The sequence below is a fragment of the Octopus bimaculoides genome, chromosome 4, assembly GCF_001194135.2.
Source record: "Octopus bimaculoides isolate UCB-OBI-ISO-001 chromosome 4, ASM119413v2, whole genome shotgun sequence".
In the NCBI taxonomy this organism is placed as follows: domain Eukaryota; kingdom Metazoa; phylum Mollusca; class Cephalopoda; order Octopoda; family Octopodidae; genus Octopus; species Octopus bimaculoides.
In genome coordinates, this window is record NC_068984.1 from 86,552,890 (window position 1) to 86,561,070 (window position 8,181).

The following is an 8,181-nucleotide window of genomic DNA, read 5'->3' on the forward strand; positions in this document are numbered from 1 at the left end:
TATATATATATATATATATATATCATTAGCTCTAAGGAAAAATTAATGTGAAAGAAACCTATTTTCTTTTCCCCTTACCATTAAATATGTGTTCTATATCAATTCCTTTTATTACTGGTCCACCATAGTTGGGTTTTTTTTTCAGATACGTGAACATGTTCTGCTTTTCTTCTTTCCATACCCGCCTACCCCAAAGAAAACTATTTCTGTCAAATCTATTGAAAATAACGTATCTAATAAAGACTGTCCAGAATCGAAAGGCAGTTAGTGGTTGTAAAAATCCACTCATTCCATTTCCCCTTGTAGTAATTGGCACTAGAAAGGGTATCCAAGTGCAACGGGCACACAAAATTGTGTATGTTTGTGTGTGTGTGTGTGTGTACATATACACATACATATGTAAATACGACTAAATCATTTTTCATTGTTTATGTATATATGTATGTATATATGAAAAGAGAGACAGCTAGAATGAAAATATGCGTTTCAATCTTTCTATAGTTGTGTGTATGTATATATAGTTATATATATAAATATATATATACATAATAATATATCTATATATATATATGTATATATATGTGTGTGTGTAAACAGATTTCTGTTTATTGTTTCTGTAAAGTGTGTGAGACCGGAAGCGAAAAATGATAACGTGACCTCTACTTGACACATACTTTATCAGCGTAGCAGTTTTCAGTATTTTCACTATTGGACTATTCAATTCAATTATATTTCCTTAAAAACTAGTGAATTAAGGTAAGAAAATATAAAATAAAATATTAATTTACATGTAATTTATCTATATATTGCGAAGTATATTAACAGTAGTAAAACTAAACCTGTGTACGTGTTAGTAATGTACATTTCTGACTACCGGCGCCATCGTGCGTTTACACTAGCCGATGATACACTCATACGGGACTATAACAGATGACACACAATTTAACAGTTCCAACAAATAATTATCCGCTGATGTGTAACTGTTGTGTGTTCAATTTCCTATAGTTCTACTACTATCACAGACCGTATAATAATAACAATGTGCTTTTGTCGATGATAACAAAACAAAGCATGAAAGCGACGTCTCTCATTTTGTGTATGTTTCAGTCTGCTAAAAGTAAACTAATCTATTGAAAGATAAATAATAACAACCTAGATGACTAAATCGTAAGTATCCTCTCGGTTCACCTCAAAATTAATCAATCTATTTACACAAACTGTGTGTTTTAATTAGAAATCAGCAATAGATAGTGTTACTGCTATTTTATTTTATTTTTTAAACAATGCCTTTTTTTTTTTTTAATTTGAACTTTTATATTTCATAAGGTACATCGTCATACAAAGGATTTATTTTGCATTTTGTTTGTCACTACTATTAAAGTTGTAAGCAAAGTCACACGCGTATTTATAATCAAAACTGATTTAACTGGATGTGTGTTTTTCTTTCGGGATGTTACTTTTTATATTTTCCTTCCTTGTCTTCCTATATTTCCATTCCTGACAACACAATTCGATCCAAAAGTTTTATATGTATGTATGTATATATAAATACTTTTTATGAAATTTTGCTTTACTGCAGAAATGTTTTTAAAGAGAAACTTTTTCTGGGTTGAATTAATTATAGATTTAATTTTATCATTTATTTTAATAGTCTGAGTAAGCATATACGTGTATAGATAGGTTAGATTGTTTGCTAATCTGATCAGTTTATACGTTGTTGGCTACGGACGTGTTCGACATAACAAATATGGCGGAGCTAAGCTTGCAACTCACTGATGGGCTACATTCTTTTACTTCAATCTCAACCACTAATAAACATTCTCTAGAATAACACCACAGAAAAAAAGTTTCTATCTTTTTTGTTTTAGAAAATTGAGGAATTTGTGCAAATTCTGAGATAATGAAATTGGTGCAATAATTTACTGCAGCGAAATATGAACCCCGTGCAGAAGCTATCTAAACTAAATTTAATCAACACTATTTCTTTTAAGATATTTTCATATAATTTTTTTTTCTTAGATAGAAAATAAGCATTCTTTATCAATTTTCTGTTGATTTTGCATAGTTTTAAAGCAATGTCCAACCAAAAGCTACTATAAATCTTACCAACGAATCTTGTATTCTGTGTGAAACTATTATTATTTACCTTCTGCATTCTCGGAATAAATTCTCTTCTATTTCTTCTAGTATTTTCTTCTTTCACTCAACTTCTCATAACTTGATAGTTTTTGTTCTTTAATCTAATAATATTAATGTGAATTAAGTTCGGTTTTATAGTATTATATTTTATCTGTCCTCAAGAGAATTGTTGATAGACTGTCATTTAAAAAAAAAAATAACATTTGGCACGCCAGGGTCACTTCTGTTTCAGCAGGTCCCCTAATAAAAAGCGTTCCAGTTCTGAACATCTTTTTGTATATCAAAGACTACATTATCTATTGTATCATTTCGTTCTAAGACAGTAGCGTATGCTCTAACAGAGGGACTTGGCTGCCATTTCTAGCAGATCGAAACAAGAGACTCCTCCTGTGTTCTAGTTGTCTCCAATATAGGTGTTGGATATCAAATAAGCAAATTTTTCGTACTGATAAATAATTTTACAGTTCTTATTCGTTTTAAAGTCTATTCTTTTAGATTGCAATACTTTATTAAATTTGGTTTGTTTTTTCTATTATTGTACAAAAATACGATACAGAATAAGTAGACTGCTCCCGAGTTACCGAATCAAAACAAAAATGTCCATTAATATACAAGTTTGTAAAACAATAAACCATTAAAAAATCAAGAGGCCTGTAAACTTGATAGAAAAGGTATAACAAATAGTTTTGCTTAGTTTACAATATAGGATATAAATAAGAATGAATTATTCGAAGTGAGCAAGAGATGCAGGAAAAAGACAATATTTTAAACTTTTTGTTACGTGTAAATTTTCTGACCAACTGAATTTACCAACCACAACTAATTGGGCACTTTCTAATTTAACGGTAATATTTTTCTTCTATATATAATTCCCTTTGCATCTTGGATGCTTGCTTTATCATACGAATGTTGGTAATTTCTTGTTTGCCTTTTTACGTGAGCCTTCAGTCTGCCACTTATTTTGTTTCCCTAATTGCCAAACTTTTGCAGGAATGGTCATTATACTCTGCTGTATTCAAATAGGTCGGTGTTAATTCTAAGTTAAGCATTGCCTTTATTTCTATTCAGCGCTTGTGTCCGTGTGTTACTATTGTGTACGTCTTTAGGCCTACAACTAAAGTGTGTGTGTGTGTGTGTGCATATATATCTATCAGTATATGTGCGTTTGTGTGGCTATCGACCAGACTATCGGATGTTATATACTGCTGGTCACAATGCGCTACCAATTCTTCCTTGATTGCGCCCTTCTTTTCCAACTTGGCCCAAATCGTTTAGTTAAATCGTCTTCCCATGTATAAATTTTTTTTTTATTTGATTGAATGCCACCCTTCCATTTCCAAGTATATGTGTGTGTATATATATATATATATATACCAATTCTGATATGATATATCAGTTGTGCTTCCAGTATTTTTCATAGTAGTCCTCATTCAGCAACACTGCCGAAGTGGTACATAGTGGTACAATCTTTAGCATGTTTCCTCTGTTACAAGTACGTGAAACCCTCGGCTCCTTTCTGTCGTTATTAATGCTTGTATCTAGCTATTTGGCGTGCTCGTTTGAAGGACTTTCTTTGTATTCTAGGTTGTTTATGTTTCTTCGGCGGAGTTTCGGAATTAATGTCCTTCCTTTTCCTGCATGGAGACGGAAAAGATTGGATGAATGAGTGGGCTTGGACGTCAAAAAAAAAAAATTGAATTTTGGGAAAGCATTTACACAGTCGCATCTACCGTTATTATGACACACAGGTATATATATACAGAGGGGAGCTACCTTCCTCGTCAGATATGGGACACATATTCCAAAACTCCGCCTTTCTTATTACAAATATTAAGTTAATATTTTTTAACTGCAGGTCAGCCTTCATCGAACAAAACTATGATCAAGGTCGTTCCTGCCTTGACCATTTAATCTTTCTACATTATCTAGTAATACCTTCACTTTTTAAGACAGATTTGGAGAGAATTTGGTTGCTATTTCTAGCAAGTTGAGTAACCTTGTAAGATACACACCCCTCTTCGTTAGCTCGACAACTATATTGTTTCTCTCCGTAAAAAATTCTCTGCATCATACGAAGGAGAACAATTGATTCTGGATTATGAACTTTGCAGCCGGGCTAAGTTTTCGGACAAGTAACTGGAATAATGGAACAGTTTTGGAATTATTTGTATGCTATAAATGTATTGAAAAGTTCCTCGTAGCAGAAAGTCAGAACAAAAACCATTTGGAACCAGATATCAAATGAAACACACTCATTGGTGTATCAGTTATACTATAGCCCCGGGCCGACTAAAGCCTTGTGAATGGATTTGGAAGATGGAAACTGAAAGAAGCCCAGTGTCGGTTTGTTGCTATTTCGTTAAAAGATACCAATAAAATAAGTACTGGGATTGATTTCTTCGACCAAAATGCCTTCAAGTCGAAGTGGGTGTGAATGGCAGAAAACGAAGATAAATTTTGATTTGGAAAAAAATGTCACAGGAAAAATTGTCATATTTTTATGACATAAACGATACTTAAAGTAATTCAATAAATATATGAACTTTTATTAACTGCGGTGCTCCAGCATGGCCGCAGTCAAATGACTGAAACAAGTAAAAGAGTCACTACATGCTACATGAGTTGTGTACAATAACATCACAATTTATATAATGCTTATTTATGCGTTTGTGAAAACAAAAAAAAATATTAAATCACTCTCATGTTGAAGTTTCCTGTGACTTTTTTTATTTTTATTGGATTCTACTATACACAGGCTTGTCCCATCGATTTATTTTCATCATCGTAATACTTTTGTTTTTTAAATATGCAGTCGCAGCAAGTATGCACCAAACCATATATACGTGTATGTGCTTTGGTGTACACTTGCTTGTACACACATACATACATGCAAGTGTGGCTGTGCTGTAAGAAACTTGCTGCCCAACCACATGGTTCTGGGTTCATTCCTCAGGCAGATGTCTTCTACTATAGCCTGCGCTGACCAAAACCTTGTGAATGAATTTGGTATATGGAAACTAAAAGAATCCCATCGCTCATATTTAATATGTATTGATTTTTATTTATATATATATATATATATATATATATATATACGTATGTATATATGTGTGTGTGTTGTATTTGTCGCCCACCACCATTAACAGATGTTTCTTTTCGTCCTCATAATTTAGTTGTTTGGCAAATAAGACCAATAGAATGAGTACCTAAGTACCAGACTTTAAAAATAAGTCCTGGAGTCAATTTGTTCAACAACTAAACTCTTCATGGTGGTGCCCCAGCATGGCCACAGTTCAGTTATTGAAACAAGTATATCTTTATATTGCCAGCCTCCTCTGGCCCCTGTGCCGGTGGCACATAAAAAGCACCCACTACACTCGCGGGGTGGTTGGTGTTAGGAAGGGTATCCAGCTGTAGAAACTCTGCTAGATCAGACTGGAGCCTGGTGCAACCTCCTGGCTTCCCAGACTCCAGTTAAACCGTCCAACCCATGCTAGCATGGAAAACGGACGTTAAACGATGATGATGATGATGATATATATATATATATATATATATATATATATATATATATAAGCATGGCTGTGCTGTAAGAAGCGTGCTTCCTTAGCACATGGTTTTGGGTTCATTCCTCAGACAGAGAGATAGCCATTCATTGTAATCACAAGTAACATAATGATGTTGGTATAGAAATTATTAGGCTCCAAACATTATTTAAAATAAATTTAACGTCATCTGTTTATTAGAATCAAATCTCAACATTATTGTTATTGAAACTTTTGAGTAAACTGCTACACAACTACTGCAGTGCTTACAGTGTTAAAAAATTAAAATGCCATTAGCAATGGAGATGCGATAGGTGAATGTATAATACATACACATGTCCAAGTGGTTAAGAAGTACACCTTGCAGTTGTGAGATTTTGGGTCAAGTCGTAATGTGTGACATCTCAAGCAAGTGTATTTTGATGTAACCTTGGGCCAACTTGTGCCTTGCAAATGAAATTGGATAATCAAAACTTATTTGGGAACACTCCAGATTGACTGCAACCATAATTCAAAGCACACATATCTATGGAATATTCAGCCACTCTACTGCTAACTCAGTGAATGTTCTATGCCATTCATAGGCCAGTTCTTTCACTTGTCATTGACCCAAAAGGAGATCCTTTATATATATATGTAAAGTTTACAATTACACTTATTTACTGTTGGTTATTGCTGTTCAGTCCCAACATCCAACTGTGACCCAATAGACTCTTTAATCAAAGGATTCCAACCATGATCATCTCTTCTATTATTTAGCCATAATGTATCTAGAACTATATTATCTGATACGTCTTTTGTGCATTTAACTCTTTATCATTTAAACTGGCTGTAATCCAGCCCAAATAGTCTGCCTCTTTTTTGTTCAAACTGGCCAGATTTGGCCTATTGCATCTACCCTACAATGTAATTCTAAAAATAACAATCATATCATTGAAATCCTGAAGCATTTTAGATAATGAGTAATTAGTTCAAACTAATGTGAGTAAATAAGCATTGCATTTGACAAAATAACCTGATTGCTAAAGGGTTAAGACAGAAGAAAATTAGGTTACTATTTCTAGCAGGTCTAGATCAGACATGGGTAATCTTTTTACAAGAAGTAGGCTACATAAGGAATGAGGTTCATCATCAAGCAAGCCACACTACTAAAAAATTTCTTGGGAATTTTTCATTGTGTACCCATTCAGTAAGCCCTACATGACTGGTGCAAATGCTCTCTCATTAGTTCTTTGTGTGCGTAAAAGCTGTTATTGCATTCTATATACTTGTCCCCGATCACACACACACACACCTGAGCCTTTTTTATAGTTAACCAGTTACAAATGAGGGCATCAATTGAATTTGGAGGTTTTAAATGATGAATGCAAATCAAAGGACTGGCATTTACAGTAGTGCTTTTTTTAAGAAAATAATTTAAAATTTGGTAAGGTTTAGTAAAATAGCTAATTTCTGCATAATTCAGCAGAAAAACCTTCTTATATAAAATCACATTGAGAAGTTTTAACTTAGATGTGAACACATTAAAATAAGTGATTCTGTATTATAGAAATCAAGAGATCTCAGGTGGTTTTGTTATCAAAGGGTTCAATAGATACATGAAAATTAAATCACCATTGTCAAATCCACTCACAAGATCTTGGTTGACCTGGGGCTATAGTAGAAGACATTTGCCCTAGGTTCCACAGAGTGGGACTTTGTGGTACCTGGGGCAACTGTCTAAAATTTACAATAGAGAAAGTTAGATTTGACCTTAGAAAGATAGATAGTCATGAAGTGACCCAAGGTAAAAGAAAAAAATATGGAGGTTTGAAATTGCAGATGTGAAACCAATTATCATAATCTCAATGAAATAAATTCTGAAGAATCAGTTCTATTGAGCAATAACATATGAACAGGAAGCAATAAGATATAAGGTAGAAATTTTGAAAACCCTCCCCTCAAATTGAATAAATGCATGTGTAAAGTATACCTGAAATGTTATATTTGTATTTCATTAAGAGAAACAGCCAAGGACTTGTCTATTAATGATTTTGTTGACATAAATAGGAAAATAACTGTAGGTTAAATCATTAATGATATATATCAAGGACTTTTCTTGCAAGCTGCTTGGCAGTCTCACTGATGATGATAGTACGTAAAACACCCAGTACACTCGGTAAAGTGGTTGACATTAGGTGGGGCAACCAGCCATAGAAACCATGCCAGATGTGAGAACCCAACACAGTTCCCTGACCTTTCAGATCCTGTCAAATTGGAATGGAATATAGGCACAAAATGAGGATGATATCAGTGTATAATTATGTTGCTATCCAAATCATGATTAATACCTTGATTGTACTTATATCTTCATTTGTTCATTAAAGCTTTGATTTAATTGAAGAATTCAATGGAAAACCAGTGACAATCAGAATTGAAGTAGACTCCACTTGAATTTTACAGTATGAAGTGATGATTATTGATCTTTTAATACAAATTGTTTTAGATACCTTACTAT

At 33.4% G+C, this 8,181-nt stretch overlaps 1 protein-coding gene across 3 annotated transcripts in view; it reads left to right on the forward strand.

Moving 5' to 3' along the window:
* The first annotated feature begins 618 nt into the window (after nt 1-618).
* LOC106870218 (uncharacterized) overlaps nt 619-8,181 on the forward strand; it is a 27,655-nt gene continuing 20,092 nt past the window's right edge. Inside the window, exon 1 of one of the 3 annotated variants that reach the window (XM_014916223.2) lies at nt 619-756. The gene's annotated coding sequence lies outside the window, so the exon portion shown is untranslated. Of the gene's footprint in view, nt 757-784; nt 1,168-2,709; nt 2,985-8,181 lie in introns of those variants that run through there. The other 2 variants (XM_014916225.2, XM_014916226.2) reach the window with 2 other exon arrangements.